The sequence below is a fragment of the Chinchilla lanigera genome, unplaced genomic scaffold (genome assembly GCF_000276665.1).
Source record: "Chinchilla lanigera isolate Chin_1 unplaced genomic scaffold, ChiLan1.0 scaffold00076, whole genome shotgun sequence".
NCBI classification, from domain to species: domain Eukaryota; kingdom Metazoa; phylum Chordata; class Mammalia; order Rodentia; family Chinchillidae; genus Chinchilla; species Chinchilla lanigera.
This window is the reverse complement of record NW_004955477.1, coordinates 2,297,873-2,319,281: the sequence shown is the minus strand read 5'-3', so window position 1 is coordinate 2,319,281 and position 21,409 is coordinate 2,297,873. Positions and strand designations below refer to the sequence as shown.

General features: G+C 48.4%; 1 long non-coding RNA gene across 1 annotated transcript in view; it reads left to right on the top strand.

Annotated features, from left to right (window-relative positions):
• LOC106146394 overlaps positions 1-20,921 on the top strand; it is a 24,279-nt gene extending 3,358 nt beyond the window's left edge. Inside the window, exons 2-4 of the long non-coding RNA XR_001230814.1 lie at positions 17,805-17,938; positions 20,006-20,121; positions 20,663-20,921. This is a non-coding gene — a long non-coding RNA (uncharacterized LOC106146394). The remainder of the gene's footprint in view (positions 1-17,804; positions 17,939-20,005; positions 20,122-20,662) is intronic.
• The last annotated feature ends 488 nt before the right edge of the window (positions 20,922-21,409 follow it).

The following is a 21,409-nucleotide window of genomic DNA, read 5'->3' as shown; positions in this document are numbered from 1 at the left end:
AAAAAAAAAAAAAAAAAAAAAAAAAACAAATAGTAAGATTTTCGCTTTTTTTTTTTTTTTTTTTTTTTTTGCCTGATGAATGATTTTACAGTAAATTCCACATTTCAGATTTCCACATTGCTATGTGAATCCAGGGGGCATTTCTAAAGACCTAAGCATCTCCTTACATAACCAGGTCACTATCATCCTAACTGTTTCCTTGGTAACACCTATTATCCAGTACATGATTAAATCTCTCTGATTGTTTCAAAACTACATTGCTTCATTTTTCACAGGGATCTTCTAGAAGATCCGTTGCTAAACCCAGAGACTCTGAACCGTGGCTATCTCCCCAAAAGACATTGCGGCAGCAGGGTTGGGGCAGATTGACCAGGCTTCAACTCCAGGTTGCCCTCAATTGGCTTTGTGGTCTTGAACAATTACTTCATGTGGTTGAACCTTTTTTTGCTCATCTGTACAATACAGGTAACCATGGTGTCCATCTCACAGGATTTTAAATGGGACGACGCGTGTAAACTGCACATACTGGGGGCTCAAGAATTGGGAGCTGCTGTTGTCTTCACGGTGATTAGGCACAGTTTTCTGAAGACTCACCCTGACGGAGGATGCTCAGGCATCTTGGAAGTTTGGGAGCAAGCAGAGCGCAGGATAGGGGGACAGGCTCTTGCCTTTGGGTCCCATATCATGGCATGTAGAGGGTGCTCCATCACCCTGGGGTTCCACTGCATCAGGGTCCCTGTGATTCTCCACCATGGGCAGCAGTGAGCTGCTGTCCGTTGTTTTCAGCTGCAGTGTGCTTACATAAAAGGTGATAAAATGTACCAATGGGAAGGGGAAGAAATTTTTTTCTGGGGCTCATGTTCATTTTGTTCAGACTGTTCTTTTGGCATATCTCCTTTCTCCATCTGATGGCCTTCTCTCCGATGACTCAGTAAGTAGTTACTCTCAACAATGACAGGCAAATGGGAGTGGAGGGGGATTGGCATTATCTGAAATTGATTTATCCTAATTAGGTCCAGAGCCAACTACCTTTTAGACTAAAAGGGAACTATGGATGCTGAGCAGTTTGTAGTTTAAATGAACAATCTTACAAATGGAGAAATGAAACAAAGAGAGAGGGAGTCATTGAGGTAAGAGGGAGGATCAGCTGAGGGTTTATAGGTTGAACAGTGACCAACGTGGACAGTAAGACAATGGATTTGCCCAGCACCCTGCCTCAGTTATCCTGGTCATGGTGTAACTAGCTGTGTGACATTGGATGCTCTGGGGCTCAGCTTTGCCATCTGTGCAATGGAGATATGGGGCAAGGAGGGGCCCAGGCAGATCTTACCATCCTCTGCTGCCCTGAAGGTGAGCTCTTTGCTAACAGGATCGTTCCCTGCCCATGGACCAGAGGCTTGTTGCCTGAGAACTCATCTGGGGCCTCTTGCAGTGCTGGCTTCCTCTGGCAGGGATGGAAGGAGGGTGCAAAAGGGGGACACCATGTTCTTTGCCAGGCCTGTGCTGTTGATGCTCTTGAGCCCACCCATATCCTTCTGCGTTCCCCAGACCTCCGTCTAGAAGAGGCCCAAGTGCTAGGTCCAATCCAGCCAAGGGCTGGCTGAGAGATGTCAGGCAGTAGGAGCTTCCTGAGTGTCAGCCACGAGCTCTGGGACACTAGGACACACCCTGGTGCAGGGGGCAAGTCCACAGGCTCTGAGCTCCAGTCCACTCCTAGCAAGGTGTTTTAGTAGGCAAGTTACTCGGTCCCATCTCTGCCTCGGTTTCCTTATCTGTAAATGGGAATATTCCTCATACTGCCTTCCTCAGATTATTAGGAGATTGGCGGCCACCTTCCTGTGAACCTCCAGTCCCTGACCACAGCGACCTCCCCTAGGAAGACTTTCTTCTACCAGAGAGCAGAGGGCCAGGCTTCACTGTGGCTATTGGGGCTGGGCACTGGGCTCTGGAGGCTGCCACAGCACCCTCCATAGCTCATTAAGAGTGATGAGGTCAGCTGAATCATGTGGAGGGGCTTTATGGTCCATTAGGAAGTCAAATTCATCAACTATGGCTCATTTCAATTTCACTGCTCTCACCAAGTCCTCCGAGCTATGGCGTGACCACAATAGACAGCCAGACCTCCTTCAAGTTGCCTTATTACTCCCAGAGGTGTGAGAGGGGACCGTGGTTCCAAGGGACCGGATATCCAGGATGGAGCCGCTCCAAGGCATGGCAGCACTGCTGAGGAGCTGGGCAGATCCTGTCATGCTCCCTGCCTCAGGGCCTCAGCAGGAAAATGGTCTTCTTAGTACTTGGCTTGAAGTGGTTGCCAGCATCTTTTGCCTGTGTGAGGCCCCCATGAGCTGAGGTCCCAGAAATGGCCACTGCTACCTGTTTCTCTGGGATCAGGAGGTAAGAGACGAGGCCTGTGGGGCACCTGCATCCTTCAATCAGGACAGGACAGCAGATTTCAGTGCAGGTTCAGCTCACTTTAAGGTTGTCCTTGAGGGAATTTGGAAACCTCCCTTTGGACCAGAGTGACAGTTTTCTGGAAAAGAGAGCCCCGTCAAAGATCTTGCTGTGTTAGAGTCACAATTATAGTAGAGTCACAATTACATCACAGTTGTGGGAAGTTAAATAGGATAATATGGATGGTAGTGCCTGTGAGGATGAACCTGAAATTATATGCAAGAGAGGTTCCCACCGTGCCTGCCACAGAGTGAGCTCTCTTCTCCTAAGGGTTGAGGAGCCTGTTTGCAATTGTCCTCTGGGTGGAGGAGACAGAAGTAGGAGAGAAAGCCCTGACTATAACGATGTGGCTGTGCACACAAGGTCCAAGCTGGGCATGTGGTTGAGTGATGAGGACAGAACATGGGAAGTCAGGATTGTCATTAGAGGCCAGTCTTGGACATGAAGGCAGTGAGTCCTGGAGCAGGACATATGAGACTCTTTTTCAAGGCCTTGGACCTCCCCTTTCTTACACATAGGCCTTGGGTCGATCACTTCGTGGGTCTCTCCTTTTCTATGCAGTGGTGACATTTTTGATGGCTGCTTATAGAACAAGTGTGGGTGGTGTCACAGGAAGGTGTGCAGGGCCACGGCATGAGGAAGGTCGAGTTTTGCCCACTTGCCTTACCCTTCACAGTCAAGGTCTGAAGCCTTTCTGGCGGAGGTGTCTCTGTGAGGCGGGTAAGGACAAGGACAAGGACATAGGACTCCTGGCTGCGGAGGTGAGTGGAGCTGCAGTCTGGCCCACACTCTGCTGGCCAAGCTGTGCATGCCGGATTGGGGCTTCATCTGCCCAGAGAGAAGAGCATCTTTTTCTAAGTTATCCCAGGCAAAGCTGTGTGTTCACTGGGTCGTGTTGTTCCCTTGACAGTAGCATAACGTCATGGCTGGGGCTTGATTCTCTTCTCTCCCTCAACCTCAGAGCACTGCTGGTTAGCTACCTAAAACGGGGCTGCATTATGCTCCAGCTTTTATCTTATTTAATGTTTTGCTATGTCAGAGAAAACATTGACACTGTTCAGGGGATGGAAATCTTCAAAATAACATGTTCTTTTTTTCTCTGGGATTAACAAAAGTAATGCATGTTGATTATTCAAAATTATAAAGACACAGGAAGTGAAAAGAAGGAAATGGAAATCATTCATAGTCTTGCTACGGAAAGACACTACAAAATGTTTTAAAAGTAGATGTTTCTTTTTATTTAAATACTAAAATCATATAGAAATAATTTTGTATTCTTCTTTTTGAATTTAATGTGCTACAAGTGTTTTCTCAGGTACTTAAATATTCTTCTACATCATGTTTTAATAACTGGTAAGGACAAGAACAAGGACAGCCCAGATGGGTTCAATGTATGTGTTATTTTAAACTACAATATTGTCTGTGCATCTTTGTTCTCACCTGAGTATTTCTTTGGAGATGTTAGTCACTTTCCAGTTGCTGGAGCAAAAATACCCAATATTCACAACTTAAAGGAGGGAAGTTTATTTTAGCTCATTGTTTCAGTCCATGAAGGGTTGAACTTGGCTGGTTCCAAGGCAGACTGGCATGGTGGAAGGGCCTGGATGGAGGACAACTGCTCACCTTACGGCAGCCAGAAAGCAGAGGGAGCAGGGATCCAGGGACAAGCATACATCCTTCCAGGTTCCACCCCCAGGGATCCATGTCCCCACCTCTTAACAGCACACTCTGCTGCTGAACTCACCAATGGAGAAATCCACTGGTGAAGACAGTGCAACCGTAATCCAATGATATTCCACACACAAGAGACTTTGGAAGACAGTTTAGATCTAAGCCATACAAAGGGCATCTCCCAGCAATAAATTGGTCCCCACCAATCCTGACCTGCATTCCTGTTTGTTCAAACCCCCCTAGTGACTTGCCTCCCATGAACTGAATGTAACAAAATTGATGGGAGATTGTTTTCAAAATGATGGTGCAAAAACTGTGGCTTGCATTTTGCCCGTGCTCTATTGTGTTTTTGTTCAAGGACAGTCAGCTGCCATGTTGTGCTTTTCCTGCATGGCCAGGAACTGAACAAGAGCTGTGGCCTGCAGCCTCCAAGACCTGAGGTCCTCAGTCCAGTGTCTCATAAGGAGGTGAATCCTTCACCAGTGCTGTGAGTGGCTTGAGGAGGGTCTGCAGCGCTGGTGGTGTGTTGGCTGTAGCCTGTAACACATCAAGGCAGAAGCACTTGCTAAGTCACACCTGAGTTTCTGACCTCAGAAGCTGTGAGATGATATTTGTTGTTTTAAGGCTCTAAATTTGGGGAGATTTGTTAGGCAGCAATAGATTAATACAAAGGCTATACACACCTCTTTTGAATGTGCCTCCTAGGAAGTTTACCCCGATTCCCATTCACTTCTCAAGATTGCTTTTCAGTGGTGTTAACAGATGAACTTCAGGAAGAGACACTGCTGACATCTGGTTCACTGGTTATACCCCTCATCCTGGAGAACCTCTGTCTTGAGAAGCCAGTCCAGCCAGTGGGAACAGCTCCCTGACACCCACTTCTTTTTCCAGTGAATTTTTTTTTCAGGGTGGCTGTCCTGCTGCACAACTGAGGTTCTGGCAGGCTTGTTGGGGAATTCAGGCCGGGTGCCTTTTCCCCAATGGACTTGGGCATCTGAGCACACCCATTGATAACTCTGTGGTCTGTACCCTTCATTGTAATTGTAAAAGAACACAATTTGGTTTTTAGATTGCAGTGATGTATCTACATTTTGATTTTTAGATTGCAGTGATGTATCTACATTTTGAATTCATTTTAGAGTCCAAGGTATTTTATTGCAGTCTGAATAATTTTGACATTTAGTGGAAACCAAGAAAATTCCATAGACTCCTTAGAAACAAACTGACCCCTTTGGTGATGAGCAGAGTGGATGGGAAGCCTAGCCATGCACCTCTTTCTTGCCTTGTCTCCCCTCCTTTGCTCTGACTCCCTGCGGCAGGACACACAGCCTGCCTCCCCCCACCCCTTCCACCCCTTCAGGAAGATGAAGCTACCCAGGACTGGTGTGGTGAGAGGGGAACTAATGACCATCTCTGGGCTCAGTCCCTTCCTCAGGAGAACCCCATGCCTTCCTGTGGCATCCTCCCACTGGCTGGCTGTGGTGAGATTAATGGCCCTCTGCAAGGCTTTAATGGATCCATAATTGGTTTGCTTCATTAGGGTCTGCTGCCTGGGAAGTTAATTGTGCACTTGGAGATATGGTAAACAAAGCTCTGCCGTGGGACTCAGAGATCCAGAGCCCTCTTGTGTAGACATCTAGGGTATCCTGAGGGTCTGGTCCTGGCCCCATCCTAATAAACTAGAATTTGTCCCTGGGAAGTAAATTAATATTATTTATGTTCTTCATTCATCACTATGTTGGAAGGCCTTACGGAAGTCATTCTTAACTTTTTCGGGGTCATGAACTCCATTAAGAATTTTAAAAACTCACATATCCATATAGCCCTAGAAAGCTTACACACAGCTTTTGTGAGGGGGGTGGTGGGGATTGCAAACTTCCTGAGCCTGTGTATACCCTCTTGGAAAGTTCACGAACTCTCTCTTCCCTCACTGCAAGATATCTTTAATGTGATCTTTTTATGCATTTATTCATTTATTTGTTCCTCAATTTACTTAACAAATATTTATTCAGCACCCACTATGGACTGGGGAGATCAAAATTTGAACTAGCCCTACAGTGAATGTAAATTAGAAGGCTCTTTTGGGGAAATAGTAACTGTAATTGAACTTATTCAGATGTTTTTTTTCTCCTCTTTTTCTTTCCAGGAATATCTGGGAGTAAAGGGTCTGGGAAGACATTAGTGAACATTTTTATTCCTTCAAATTGTCCTGCATTTGACCATGCAAGGAAGCTATTGACAGGACATGAGTTTATTCTAAGGCCAAGACATATAGAGATATCATAGGGTATTTTAAGTATTTCCTTTCTGTTATGAAGCAACATATATGCATTTCCATCTAAATTACAAGTCTTCTAATTCCCCCAGCCCACAGGAATGAGAGACTAGCCCTTGACACAGGCCTGAAGGAAAGGGTCATCTGCTTTCTGAACTGGACGCAAGGATGAAAGAGAACAAGTTCTTGTGATGGTTTGTCTGGCACCAGTCTTTTAAAAAAGAAGAGTCTTGACTTCTCTGAGCCCCTTTCCCTTAGTTAGCTGGATGTATGGTGTTCTTGGAGGCTTCCATTTCTACCTTACATCACCATTGTGGGGCATGGATTTGCAGGTTGGAGCAAGACAGAGGGCGGTGGGGCCGTGGTGACAGTGTGTGGCAGGAGAGCTGGATAAAAGCCTGTGTATTGGGCTTGTCCACTGGTGTCCCAGAGTGGGCAGCTGTGTTTTCCTGCTTTCTGCTGCTGTACACAAGCTAGGTAAGAACAGAAGTTTGCTTGGCTCACAGTTTGGACTCTGGGAATTTCAAGAGCATGGTGCTTGTATCTGAAGAGGGCCTTATCACATGGAAGAAGGTAGAAAGTTATGTTGGCAAGGGGCTTACCTTCAGGGCAGCAGAGCAGGGTAAGAGCTGCCTGAGTCCCTTCTTGCCCTGTCTCTCCATTGCACAGGTGGCAAAGGTGTGAGCAGGGTTGTCTCAGCATCAAGTATGCCCATGTTTCCTGTACCTGGCGTTCCTTGTAGGACCTCAGTTTACCTTCCTCCAAAGTATCACCTTGTACCTTTATGGCTTAGACCTAGATCTCCTCCCAAAGCCTTATGGGCACAGACTTGAGGTTAACCCACTGGTGAGTTTATAACTAAATGTGACATAGGGAGGTGAAGCTTGGTTGGAGAAGGTGGGTCACCAGGAGTGTGACCAAGAGGGGTATATTTCTCTCCCTTCTTGCTATGGTTTGTGTCTAGAGTTCCCCCCAAAGCCTCATGTGGTAATAGGTGGGGTTTTTCAGAGGTGGCTAGATCTAGAGTGTGTGATGCTGGGATTAAATGTGTGACGATGGGAACTAGGGTGTGTGAATACTTCATTAGTCCACTGATTGATTAGGCATAGTTCTGTGAGTAGAAAATGGGAAGATCTTCCCTGAGTGTGAGTGCTACCCACCTAATGGTGTGTAGCCTTGATAAAATGCAAGAGACAGAAAGAAGTTGCTGTCATAGTTTGCTGCTACTTTGCTACTTTGCTGCCTTCTGCCCACCATGAACTGTTTCTTCTTTGTGATGTTTCTCTGTGATGCCACCCTGCGTTGGAGCCAGCTGACTGTGGGCTGAAACCTCTACAAACTGTGATCTAAATAGACTTTTCCTCCTTAGAGCTGTGGGTATTGGGTATTGTGTCCCAGCAATGAGGGAAGTAACTAAGACAAGGCTCTTGCAGGGAGAAGGAAGGGCAGTAACTAACTACGGATGGGATCCAGGGGTCTAACTGCTCTTTACATGGGCTTTAATAGCTCCACCAGGCTTGAAGTCCACCTTTCTTCTGCTTTCAGAGGTCATTGTTGTCATCAGTTTGTGAGCATTTTGCAAATCATGGGTATAATTGGGATCCTCTTGCTTTGGCCTTGGCAGATTTAGGATTTAGACCTTTTGGATCTGCTGAGTGGTTGACAACCTATCTGTCTGTTTCCCAGCTTCCAAAACATTGTGCCTGTCTTCTCTTTTCTTCTTTTTTCTCTTTTTCCTTGTGGGTTTATGCGTTTAAAGAGGAAACACAAATAGATACATGTATCTAGCTTTCTGCTTGCTCTCTATTATATCTGTACTATCTTGCAAGTGACTATTTCTCAGGTGTCTGAAAACAACTCTTCATGGTGAGTAATTTAAGGAAGCAAGAACAGAAAACTGAGTGGGGGAGCGCAGGGCAGGGTAGGGCAGGTGCTCTTGCAAAATTTCTGAGAGAGGCCAGCAGTGATGATGTGAGGACAGTGGAGGGTCCCCTTGGTTCTCACATTGTTCTCTGGAGACACACAGCATTTCTGCAAAGCTGAAGAGCTGCTCCTGGGTATTGTGCTCTTTCCCAGCTGTGCACATCTGAGAGGTGAGATGAACTCACCAAGGTCACTTCTGTTGTACCCTCTGGAATCTTGGAGCAACTCAGAAAGAGAGAGTTATTCCTCCCCTTCCCCACAATAGCATCTTCTCTGCAGGGTGAGTCTCAGATACTGCACCACTTGTCACGAGTTTGGGGTCTTTTTTGCTAGCCTGATTGCTCTTCCCTGACCACACATGAGCCAAGCACTTCCAGAAGGGTGTGACATCCAGCTCAGGCTTCCCCCAGATGCAGGCCCTTCACCTACTGTGCTGGGTCTATGTCTGAGAGTCTGTCATTTCTGTTTCACGGGCTGTTGTCGATCCCAGGAACTGCCTCTGCATGTGGTTTACATGATACCTCATCCCAACTCCCTATGTTTGTTTGGCTCTAACACAGAGGATGGAAAAATCTAGATACTCACTCTCCCAATTTTCTTTATGGTCAGACTGGCTTGTTACTTCCTTTCCTTCCTGCTCTGAGTGTGATGTTGGTTCCTAGACCTGCAGTAGCTATTGGTGATATTGAAGAAGAGGCTAACAAGTCAAGGTTGTTTGCCACTGAACAAACACCAGGGGCTACTTCTTCTCAGAGTCCTTGTTAATGAGAGAAAATAAATCTTTCTTTAAATCACCTTAGTTAGGTTTTCTGTTACTTGCAGCTAAATGCATTCCTCATGGATACAACACATTTTAGATGTAACAACTCTGGCTGACCATCCTGCCTCAGGATGAGACACACTTGTTCTTCTTGGAGGATGTTCTTGATCAGTGCAGTTGTTATATTTGCCCATTCACACACCCACCCAGGATGCTGGGCCCATCCTAGTAAGAATGATGTAAGCAAATTTCATGCCTTTCTTCAATGAATGACCTCACAGAGGTGTGTTAGTCAGTCATTTGCTCAAGACAAGGCAGGAAGTGCCTGTAGCTGCACTTTCTACCATCACTCATGGTCACCGTCTCTGGTTCCAGAGACAAATGGGAGACAACATGGGTCATAAAGGATCCACCCAGGAAGGAAGAGGACTGGACTGGTGAGCTGGAGGTGGAGGCATGGCTGGCATGGTGGAGATGCTCCTGAGCTTGCCAAGTTTCCATGCCTTCCCACCTGTACCTGGTGTAGCTGGGTCTCTTCCCATTGACAAAAGTAGGAGAGGCAGGATGAGGAGCTGAACTACCAAGCCTTGCAGAAAGCTTTCAGAGTTGGTGTCTTCATTACTCTTCTCTTCTTGCTGAGACAAAATACTCAGTGACCAATGTTAAACACCCTTAACCCCAGCACTAGACCATGAATCAATCACAACCTCTAGATTCAACCACCTCTGAAAAGCCCACTCCCATGACTGCATTAGGTTTTAGGTGGGGACATCTAGACACAAACCATGGTGAGTGCCAGCCTTGGCAATGACTCTGTAGGTTGGCTGGACTCAAGTCCTGCCTTGGCTGCTGCCCTGTCCTGGCCGTCCCCTATAGTTTATGTCTTCCTGAGTGGAGGTGGCCCTGGGCAGGCTGCTCATCTCAGCTTGCTTTCAGAGCTCAAGTTCTCATGCTGAAATCTGTGATTAGTGGGATGTTTATAGATATTGAGGTTCTGGGTCCTTTCTGGGATGTGGGAAACACGCACTGAAACATCCTGTAGTGACAGCTGGCCTGGAGCCCAGCCCTGGGGGAGGGGATGAAGAATAGGGGGATTGTCCTCTGTGGGAAGACTCTAGTCCTAGGAGGGGCCTTCACCAGGGAAGGCTTCCTGGGGTTTGTTTGAAGAGAAGGCACAGAGGAGCCAACACTCCTGGAAGTCACACTTTTCCACCTCCTTTCAGTGGGAGTGGTTTCACTGGCTCAATTTCTCTTTGGGGCTGGTGATGGGTCAGGGCCTATGAAGCTGAAATGCTGCATGGGAGATGTCAAGGCAGGAGAGATGTGGCTTTGCTGGGTAGTATCCTGAGATGCTTCACCCAGGCCACATGATAATGGGTCTTCTCTCCCTGCTCAGAGAGCAGCAGGAAGTAGGGGGGCTGGATCACAGCCCTGTAATTCATGGGGAATCACTCAGCTCATCCTGGACCTCACTAATGGGGCTGTGGGGAGCTTTAGGCAGGGAGCTCCTTGCACAGGGCTGAAGCCTTGAGCAAAGTGACAGAATGCACCCAGGCAACCAGAGGACAGGGCTATTCATGCAGGGTGGGGAGTCAGGGTGGCTTCAGCAAGGGTGGACAAAGTCAGTTTTGGAGGCTGAGGAGGATGTTGAGTAGTTGGAGAAGGGTGGGCAGCTAGGGAAGTGAAGGATGGCCAGGTTGTGTGAGCACTGCAAGTAACAAATGGAACAGTAGCCTTTTAAGGTTTCAGGTGCTTCCCTTCTTTGTTTCTTAAGGTATTGTTGTGGAGACATCTGGGCACATCTGTTTTTCTGTTGGGACTTTTGCTTACACAGCTGATCCTTTGGACCCTGTATCCCAGGGAGACTGTCCTCAGAGGAACCTTGATAACAGCCCATCAAATGGTCCAGATCTCATTGTATGTTTTAGAAGTATAAGCACTGTTGGAGAAAATGTTTTTGTGGTCATATAAGTTAGAGAAACTCTTGATTCCACTTATTAAATGGGGCTCTGGGCTGCGGGACTTTTCAAGGCCTTTAATAGAGCCAAGTCAGTCTGCAAGTGGGGTCTTCTGTGTGAAAGGCCTCCCAAGGGTACTGATCCAATAAACACTTTGTTGGTGGAATATTCTCTGTCTCTCAGGCCTGGTGCTTTGGGGTCATGGTTGGGGAAACAATTGCCAGAGTAAAGCTGGCCTCTGGGGGTCTTGCCCAAGCTCCTCGTTTCAATGTTGGTCAAAGGAAGCCCTGGAGGAGAAAGGAATTACATGGCAGAGCCATAATGGCCCTGAGGCTCAGAATCCTGGTGGGCTCATCCCCTTGAGAAGGTTCCCTGTGGCCCTATCTCTTGCTGGGGGACTCATGTCCTCCAAATTCCTGGGTCCATAGAGGTGCTGTTACTTTTTTTTTGGAGGGGGTTGGGATGGGTGCCTGGGGATAGGGCTTCACTTGTGTCTGAGTCCAAATCTTTGAGATGGCCCTGTGAGAGCATCCTGTTCCCTATCCTGGTCTCAGAGCTGCACAGACGAGTGAGTAGGACCCTGGTGAAAAATTGCCATGGTTCTGACTTCCCCAGGTAGTCATTTGCAGGCCATGAGGTAGGAAATAATGCCTGCTGGTGGTGACCACATTGATGGGTCATTGAGCTCTGTGGGCCAAGAGACAAGGCCAGTGCTAGCTTCTGTAGGTCTCCCTTTGTGACCTGAGGTAGCAGCATGGACAGCTGGTGCTGTGAGCTCTGACAGTGAAAGGAATGGGTGTTGCTGGCCCAAGGTGACTGTATTTGGCTAAGATACAGTTTTGGGTGCCGGGCAGAGGCCAGAGTCAGGAAGCCTCTTCATGTCATAGCTGTGCTGTGAGACTTCCCTGTACAGAGCTTCACTTTGCCATATGTCAAGCAACCCTTCTTGGATTCATGCTGCAGACACTCAGGGAAAGCCCGTTGGGCAGCAGGCTTCTGTGAGGCCCAGGGCTGGACAGAGGTGTGGGGTCTTGATTGCAGTCTCTGAAAGGCAAGGACTGAATGCAGGTAGGCAACAGAGTCTGCTCTCAGGAGAAGGTAGGACAACAGAGACTAGAAAAGGGGCAAAGTGGCTGTGAGGGGAATTGAGGCTGCTTCAATGGCCATAATGCTTGAGAGCACTGGGCCTTCTGGGACAGGAGCAGAGGCAGGGCCAGTTCACCCCAGCTCCCTTTCTTTAGTAGGAGGTTTGCCCCTTGGGCTTGATCCCTCTCACTTCTGGCTGTGCTGCTAGGCCAGAGCAGGATCCCATGTGCCTGGGGACACATAGGACACAGGTCTGAGGGGAGCATTGTCAAGACAGGTGAGTGTGAGGTCACCTGACACCTGGCATTGAGATGTGGCTGAGACAGAGGTGGGCCCAGGGGTGTCACAGGGGTCCTAGTATGTCTACCACATACTGTCTCTCTGTTCTGGCACTTGGTAAGGTTGGAGGGCCTCAGGCTGAGGGAAGGGAACACACGGTGAGCCCAGCCCTCTGTTCCATGGTGTGGTTCTCACCTGGCCTCCTCTGCAGTTTGATCCCAACCGTTGTGGTACCACACACCCTCTTACAGATAGTAGAAAAGTGGCCTCTTTTGAAAAATGGAGTTGAGGATCCAGCTCCTGCTAGCCTGTTCCTGGGCAGGAAGGCCACTGTTACCCATAGAACATCCATAAGAAGGGGCAGAGGAGGATTTATGCATTGCTTTCAGGTTCAAGAAATCTTATCTGCCATTTTGAAAACCCGTGTTAGAAAATCAAGCTGGATTTTCCCTGTAGGTACTGAATTACTAATACAATTTTTACAAATGTGGTCCTGAAAAATGTTAATCTCAGCCTTAAAAATGAGCCCTGCTGTGGCCTCTGAGGTGGTTCTGTCCAGGTTAATGTAGGGACCATCCTTGCATGGTGGATCTGGAACCAGCATCTGTGAATTACTCCCAAGGCTGGGCAGCTGTGGTGTGGCGGACGTGCGGCTCCACAACCCAGTGAATTCCTGCATCTCTCTGTGGCCACCAGAGTGTTGTTAATGGAGCCCCTGTGGAGGTGGCACTAATTCAGTCAGGCTGAAGGAGCCCAGGCTTCCTGCTGAGTAGTGTTTGATGCCAGAATAGCTCAAGTGGAAATGTGCATCCTTTCCTGTCAGCTGGAAGGTTCCACAGGAAGGCCCTGAACAGCGGCACGTCGAGGGGTCTGTGGGAAGCTGGACAGGGGTCACTGATACAGGTGGGACTGGGGCAGCCACTGAGGAGCCCTGATGCCCTGGGCCTGTTTTGGGGATGACACAGGGTAGGGCCTAGGGACATGTGGCTACTGAGGGCAAGGCTGTGGCAGGAAGGACCAGGCAGGGGTAGGGTAGCAGCAGCAAGGACAAGATCCACAGTTTAGTTGGTTCCAGGTGCCAGAGCTCTGGCAGGAACCCAGGGTTGGCTGCCATGTCTCATCCTGTCTGGGTTAGGCCTGTGGCTGCAGCCTTATGGGGACTGTCAGATACACATGTCCAACCTTTGAACATCACAAGGGAGGAGGAAGAACATTTATGCTGGAACCAGAATTGGATGAAAATAAAATCCCCTTAGTTGGTGAGAGGACACTCTTGGAAGAGGGAAAGACACAGGAGGAAGGGACAAGCGCTGTGTCAGTGGGCTGTGTGAGTGCAGGGTGGGCTGGAGAGACAGAGATGTCTGCCTAGCAGCACAGAGGACTCATACCTGGGTGCGGGGCAGGGTTGCTCACCTGCACTCACCGTAAGGCAGGGCCCTGGAGCCAGTGAGCTCTTCAGCTGATGAGAAAGGAGGCTTGATCCCTGGGAAGTCAATCAGAACTCTCTTTGGGGCATTTGGAATGGGGATTGGAGGCATTAGTCGGGTAAGTAGGGGCCCTGGACCCCAGACAGCCATGTTTGAATGTTTGAGGCAGGCACAGAGCAAAAAGATCAGCAAGTGAGGAGAGACTAAAGAGACCAAAGGCTAGAGAGAAGTAAAGAGGAGGAAAGCACAGCCATGAGAGTAGTGTGGGGGCTGGAGGAAGCAGCAGGCCTTTGTTTCCCAAATGTGCACTTCCTGGGGCAGTTCTGTGGTTCCTCCATATATTCCCATGCCTCTGGTTAAAGACCTGCTGTAAGCTGATATGAGTAGGTGTCAATTACTGGCATAAGAACAGTCCCAGGGAAGCCAGCATCCCCATTGTCATGGGACAGAAGCCTGTGGGAGGCGGGGTGATTAGGAGAGTGGGGGGGTCTTGCTGTTGTCTACATGGGTGGACCACACTGAATCTTATCAACCCACCTCGGACCCCTCCTGGAGAAGGGCAGACCAAGCTGGTTTCTGTGCATGGGAGATCCACCCTGGCACTGAGGGCACCTGGACCCTTCCCTGGCATGTGAGGAAGGACAAAGTTCCCACACTCATCCTAGAGAGTGGCAAAGTGGGAGAAGGACATAAAAAGCACTTCTATTGTTTAAAGCTTGTTAGAGGAAAAGAGGTAACAGTGTTTTGCTGTTTCCAAGGAAGATAGCTTAGTCTACTGGCAAGGGTCCATCTTTGATTCAGTGTAGGGAATACCCTCTCCTGGAGCTGCCTGCACAGCATGGGTGGCCTTGGGCATTTCCACAGCTGAAAGACCAGAATCCTTCTGGCAGGGTGTCACAGGGCCTATGAGCATGGAGTTAATGCTGTGGACTGGACAGTCACAAAGGAGAGCTGCTCCTGTAGGTATGACCCCGTCTTAGAGCACAGACTGTCCTAAGTCATGCCCATGACCATAAAGAACATCTTCACCTACAGGTTTGACCCTGTCTGGCAGGAGGGGCAGCCCTGAGCTACTACAATGAATGTGGGCCAACTGAAGAACCCGGAGGACCCTCTGGCCCATGGGAAAGGCAGGTTGGGCCTCGAGGCAGGGGACCTCCTGGTCCAGATCCAGATGAGGCCAAAGAGAGGGAGAGAAGTGTTCCAGGACAAGGCTGTACAGCAGGAGGGAAACCTGGTGACCAACTGGGGTATTAAGAAGGGATTTAAACATGTTTTGTATCGAGGTGTGTGCTGTCATCTCCTCCTTTATTCCCTCCTCGTGGTAAATTTTGGTAAAACTGTAAGATGTGACAGAGCTTTGGAGTTGGATTTCTTCCTGAGTGGGAGGTGTGTTTAGAGCAGGTTAGGGCCCAACAGATAGGAGATGCTGTGATCGCCGAGGGTGAGGGCAGCAGAGGCCCAGGTGGCCCATAGATTCTGCCACTGACAGGCCTTGTTCTTCTTGGGCTCTGGGACTAATTTCCTGGCCAGGTGGCCGGTGTTCCCTAACTGCTGCCTCTCTGACAACCTCAGGATGCCTGATGCTCCCACGTTCCACAGAAGGCTACAGCCACAAGTGCACATTTGAACCCTTACATCCAAGCATGACCCAGAACTGTGCCTCTGTAGGAAATGTCCCAGTGCCCCTTGTCTACTAAATTTAGACAAAAGAAGGAAATAGGCTATTTGAGTAACTGGGTTAAAAAGATTGTGGCCCCTCTCTGAGGAGGAAGGTTACAACCCAGAGGCCTTCCAATGAGGGCAGACACAGTTTTGGGGAGGCTAGGAGCAAGACGAGAGCACAGTGCAAGTTCTTGCCTGGTGTCTTTCCCAGAAAGTGACTTGTATGGAATTTCTCTGTGGAATCAACCCCATTTACTTAGCTTGGCAAAGCAGATTGGGGCTGTGGCCATTTCTGGGGCAGCTGCAATCCGGCAGCTTTTTGTAATTATCCGTTAGTAATTATCTGCTAAGACTTCGGTAAACAGCGGCTTGTTTAGCCATCCTTGAAGAATTAAATCATTACATTTATTGCCCTATCCACTTGCTGTTAACCTCCTAAGAGGCTTTTCTACCTCAGAACTAGGGTTTTCATTTGATGAACTCTAAGGAGAACATTAAAACCAGGAGGCATGGAGGGTGAGAGTGACTCTTCCCTGTGGCTGGCAGGAGGTAAATCTTGTTGATTGCGGCACTCCATCAGCGAGACTGGCAGGCATCCTCTTGTGGCTGCATCCCTGACAGTGGCAAATGCTTTTCAGGAAAGAGGAAGCCTCAAATAGAGAGCAGATCTTAAGAAGCAGAGAGCCTTAGGGAGTGCCTGGAGGGTCCTGGAAAGGGACACGGGTAACTAGGCAGGCTGAGTGTTACGTGGGGTGAATGTGTTGCAGTCTGCTGTCACAGGCTTTGGGACCAAGAGAGATGGTTGAGGTCTTTATCTCTCGTGGAGGGTACAGTGAACTCAGCTGCTTGGATGAAGGTAAGATGAAGTTCAAGGAGACGACTTCAGTTAGGGTTTGCCCTGCTTTTTCCTTTGTCATTGCTCTTTCATTTCTGGACATTTTATGGACAACCCCACGAAGTGAGCGTGTTTTGAAATCTGATGGCCCCTGATCCGTGAGGTCCTTAATCCAGACACTTTTAGTAAGGATGGTGAACTTCTCCCAGGGATAAGCTTAGAGGCCACAGCTGCTTAAAATGTCTTTGGCTGTCTGACATCACTGGCCATTTTCCTGCTGGGTGGCATCTGCCACCTGAAGGGATTTGGAGGTGATGATAGTGGGGGGTTTTCTGTGCTCTGAGATGCCTAGGAGGCTTGGTGGGATTGTGCTCGTGGGCCAGCTCCAAGGGGCTCCAAGGGGCTCCAAGGAGCTCTTCTTTCTGAGGGCTGCATGCATTGGTGGGAGCAAGGCAATGTCCTGTCATGTAGCAGGTGGGCAGTGGGTTTTTCAGGAGCCCCGGACAGAGGTCACAAGAAGCCTTAGCTCTGAATGCCCATCATGCTCCAGGCTCTGTACTAAGCCTGTGATGCATGAGCCAAGGAACTCAGACACAGATGTTGGTCTCAGGCAGAGGCTAGTCTAGAAGGGAGGACAAAATGTGAGCAGGACCAGCAAGGATGCTGGACAGACAGGTTTCTGGATTCAGGCCACTGGCTCTAATAGAGACTGATATTTAGACTTAATTCTCTAGCTTGTTTCTTAGGCTCTGAAACCATTGTGAATAAGGTGAAATCAGAGGCAATAAATGAATAGGATCGATGTAAATTCATTTGGGAAGAGGCCATTGTAATGTTTCATTCTGGAAATGCTTTAGAAGCTGAGCCTCCCCATCTTTTTAACAAACGAGAAACTGCCGGTGTACAGTAATGGAACTTTGAAAAGCCCTAACTTGGAACATAAAGTTGATCAACAGGGTTTTAAAATATATTAAGTAAATTTACATGCAAGGACTTAGAAAACAGAATGATTTCCATTTTAGCACAAATTACTTCAATTGATCAGTTCTGAGAAATAGGGATTGTATAGGAAAACAGGTTGTGTAGTCATTTTACCTTTTAGGTAGGGGCTTTTAAACTTGAGTTTCGTAGCATGAAGGAGGGAGATTAAAGCAAAAATGCTGATCCCTCGAGATCTACTGAACCCTGAATCCCTGGAGCTTGGGAACCAAAATCATCCTGACACACTGTCCCTCAACAAAATGGAACGGGGTGTGGAAAGAGAGCAAGGTCAGAAGCAGCTGCCGAGCGACACTCCAGGGCCCAAGCACTGCCTGCCCTTCCAGGAGCTGTGGGCTATTTCTGAAGTCCCTTTTGCTCTAATTCTGCCTGGTTTTTTCCACCCTGTGGGGCTTCCTCTCTCTTTCTTCGTGCTCATCTTTCCCCTGCCCTTAGGCTCCTCTGCATCTCAGCTTTGGCCCCTTTCATTCTTCAGGAGGGAGCACCTGCCAGACAAGGTAACATTCCGAGGGCAAAAAGGCCTCCTCCATCAGCATGAAGAATGGAAAACGCTGAGCTGAAGGACAGGGATCACCTTGCCCTGCCCAGGTCCCAGAGCTTGCTGTTCAGGTGGGTGATACACATGCATATGGATTGCCTCCCTGCAAAATACCTGTGCAGTTAAGAGGCTGGCTCCTCCCTAAAGTAGCAAGGGCAGACTTCCCATTTGGCACTGCAGATTCATTCAGTGTGAAATATACCATCAGCCACATTCATCTCCAAACAGGGCACTTCTCCTCCCCCACCTTAGCCTGGAGGACTTCCACTGGGTCAGAGCCAAGCTAAGTTTTGGCAGAGGTCTGAAGAGCACTGGGAAATGTACCACCGGTGGGAGGGGAGCTGGGTAAGAATCACACCATGTGTATGGAATCTATGGAAGAAGAGGGGATGGAGATGATCATTTCTGGATCTGGGTGACAGCTCAGGACTGTCCTCAGCAAGGGCCAAGAGCCATGTGTGAGGGCCTCTGGAGTAGAGCCTGAAGGAGGTTTTCAGAAAGGTGCTTGCAGCAAAACACATGCTTAAATAGCCCCAGCAGCAACTGTAAGAAGGAGCACAGGAAGCAGGGCACTACCAATGGCGACTTGAACATCACTTAGTTCATTCAGTCCTACAGAGACCTAGCACCTACTGTTGGCAGATGCTTGTGGACCCTGGCCACATAGGAGTTGCAGACATGTGGGATGAGCAGACAGATACTGAGACAGGGGCTGAGAACAGAGGAGGTTACAATTGAAATAAGCTTTAGAAGTTGAATAGGAGTTCCATATAGGAGCTCTACTGCATGGCAAGCAGAGGAGGTGTCATAAAGTCATGGCTCCCAAATGGCCTGTTACATTCAGGGACTTGGGCAGAGGATGTATATCTGGACTTTGGGTTCTGTTCTTTAGTCTGGCTCTAGCATTTGGCTGCCCCATCCTGTGGTGGCTTGTTTTACTGGTAGAGGGTAAGCTTCCAGATGGCCCCCAGGGATTCATGTCGTGTGTGTGCGTGCATGTGTGTGTGTGTGTGTGTGTGTGTGTGTGTATACCCCTTTCACACTGAGCAGGGCTGTATCAGTCAGTATTTTACTAGAAAACACAAGATATACACATGTATAAGAAATTACAAGGTTGGCTTATGTTGGTCAGCCACAGAATTGGATGAGGATGCATGCACAGGATGGCTGCATGTTGGAGACCAGGGGTTTCAGTTCAGGGTCTGGAGTTCACTGCAGTGTCCTGCACAAGTCCATATCAGGAGGCCGATGGGTCTGCAATGGAAGACTGAAGAGTCTAGGCCAGAAGGCTGAAGAATCCACACTGGAAGCTGAAGAGTCTGCACTGGAAGGTTGAGGAGTCTATGACGGAGGCTGAAAAGTCTGTGCTAGAAGCCAGGAGATGGTGTCCAAGCTGAAGGCGAAGACTGAAGCTCCTCCAAAGAAACAGAAGCAGGTCCCATCCTTCCTCATTTCCTCTTTATACTAGGCAAAGAGCTGCCCTAGGGTGGGTATTCTACACCCTAGAAGGTAGAATTGCTGAGCTGACTTAGTTAAACTTCTCTTAACTAAACTCAAGGTGACACAATCAGTCAACCATTACAAGGGCTGACCTGTGTGAACCAAAGGATACCACACAAGGGACAGGGTTTGACTTCCAAGGCTGGGTCCTAAAAGGTCCAGCAGCTTTCACACTGGTCTGTTGGACAGTATTCTGCACAAGCCAGGTCCAGACCCACACCCTTTGGTACCAGCCTGTCAGCCACATAGAAATGGGTTCTTCAGCTTCACATGGGCTTTCAGAGGACTATAGCCCAGCTGGCATCTGATTGAGGAGAGTCCCTAAGATAGTACTCCCTTTTTTCCTGACCACAGAAGCTGTGAGGTATATTATATAATTATTGTTGTGCTAAGCTGTGGGCAATTTCTTACCAGGCAGCAGGCAACTAGTGTAGATTGTTGAGGAAGGCAGCTTCCTGGTTACTCCACCCTGGTTTCTCTTGTCCTTAAGTGCCCCTCTCCTTACAAGCATGGATTGATATGGTGACTTGTTCCTAAGGGAAAACATGGCACATGTGATGGGATGTCGCTCTGAAATTACATTATGAAAGACTGACTTCCATCTTGCTTACTTCTTTTGCTGTCTTCTTGGCTCTAAGGGATACCATCTGCCATGTTGGAGAGGCCCACATCACTAGGAACTGAGGGAGGTCTTTAACCCCACAGGAGTGAGAATCAGAAACCGTAGATGCATCCATGGCTGGTAAGGAATCTGGTGAGTAACCGTGTGGTTGGCAGTGGACCCTTCCCCAACTGAATGAAATGATCAAATCTCTAGCAAGTCTCTTGATCCTAGGTTGTTAAAAGTTCTGTCTGAACTAGAATACATATTGAAGCTTCACTTGGATTTCTGACTGACAGAAACTCTGTGCAATAAATGTTTGTCATTTTAAAGCTGTTAATTTGGGGGTCATTTGCTACGACACAGCAGTGGATAACTAGTACAGCTCTGATAAATACTACTAGCCTGACCCATCCTGTTCCCTGATGAACTTGGCCTTTCTATGGCCTTGGGTTTCAGAATTCCACTCTAAGCTTGGTCAACTAGGGGCTCAGAGTAGTTGGGGGGCATTGAGGGGATGAGAACTGAGGAAGCACACTCTAATACCTGATAATTTCTGGAAAACCAACCCAGTCTGTGTAAGAACACAGAAGGGTGCCATGGCATGGTTGTTGAGCATAGCACTGAGACACAGGGCCAAGACCAGTTTTTACTACTTCTTCCTGTGTGACCTGTAGATGTTCCTGTTTTTAAGTGGTCCTCCTGAAGCAGAGAGAGAAGCTGTAGCTGGACAGTTTGCTTAGCACCAGCCAGAAGACCAACATGAGGACTAAATGAGATCTCTGTAAGGAGCTCAGCCCTGGACGCAGCAAGTGCTTTGTGCAAGCCTGGCCATGAAGCTGTCAGAAGACTTGATGCCATTGGCTTCATCCTAGGCCCTGTCACTGTGAAGACCTTGCAAGGTATCCTGGAGCCTGGGCTGGAGTATAGTATGAGGATCCCTAGTCCTCAAAGACAAGGGGGGTGCTGGGGATTTAGCTCAGCGGCAAAAGCGCCTGCCTGGCAAGCGCAAGGTCGTGAGTTCAGTTCTCGGTACCGGAGAAAAACCAAAAAAAAAAAAAAAAGACAAGGGGATCTCAGCTGCTGTATCAGTCAGGGTTTACCAGAGAAACAGATAAAACACAAGATATACTAATGTACATGGAATTACAAGTTGGCTTACAATGGTCAGCCACAGAGTTGGAGGAGCATGTGTGCAGAGGGTGCGTGCATGCTAGAGAGTAAAGAGTCCAGCCCAAGGTCTGGAGCTCACTGCAGTGTCTGTGCAAGTCCATATCAGGAGGCCAATGGTCTGTGATGGAATGCTGAAGAATCTCAATGAAGGCCAAAGAGTCTACACCAGAAGGCTGAAAAGTCCCAAGCAGAAGCCAAAGAGTTTGCACCAGACGTGAGGAGACGACCAAGCTGAAGGTGAAGAATGCAGCGCCTCCAAGTGTCATTG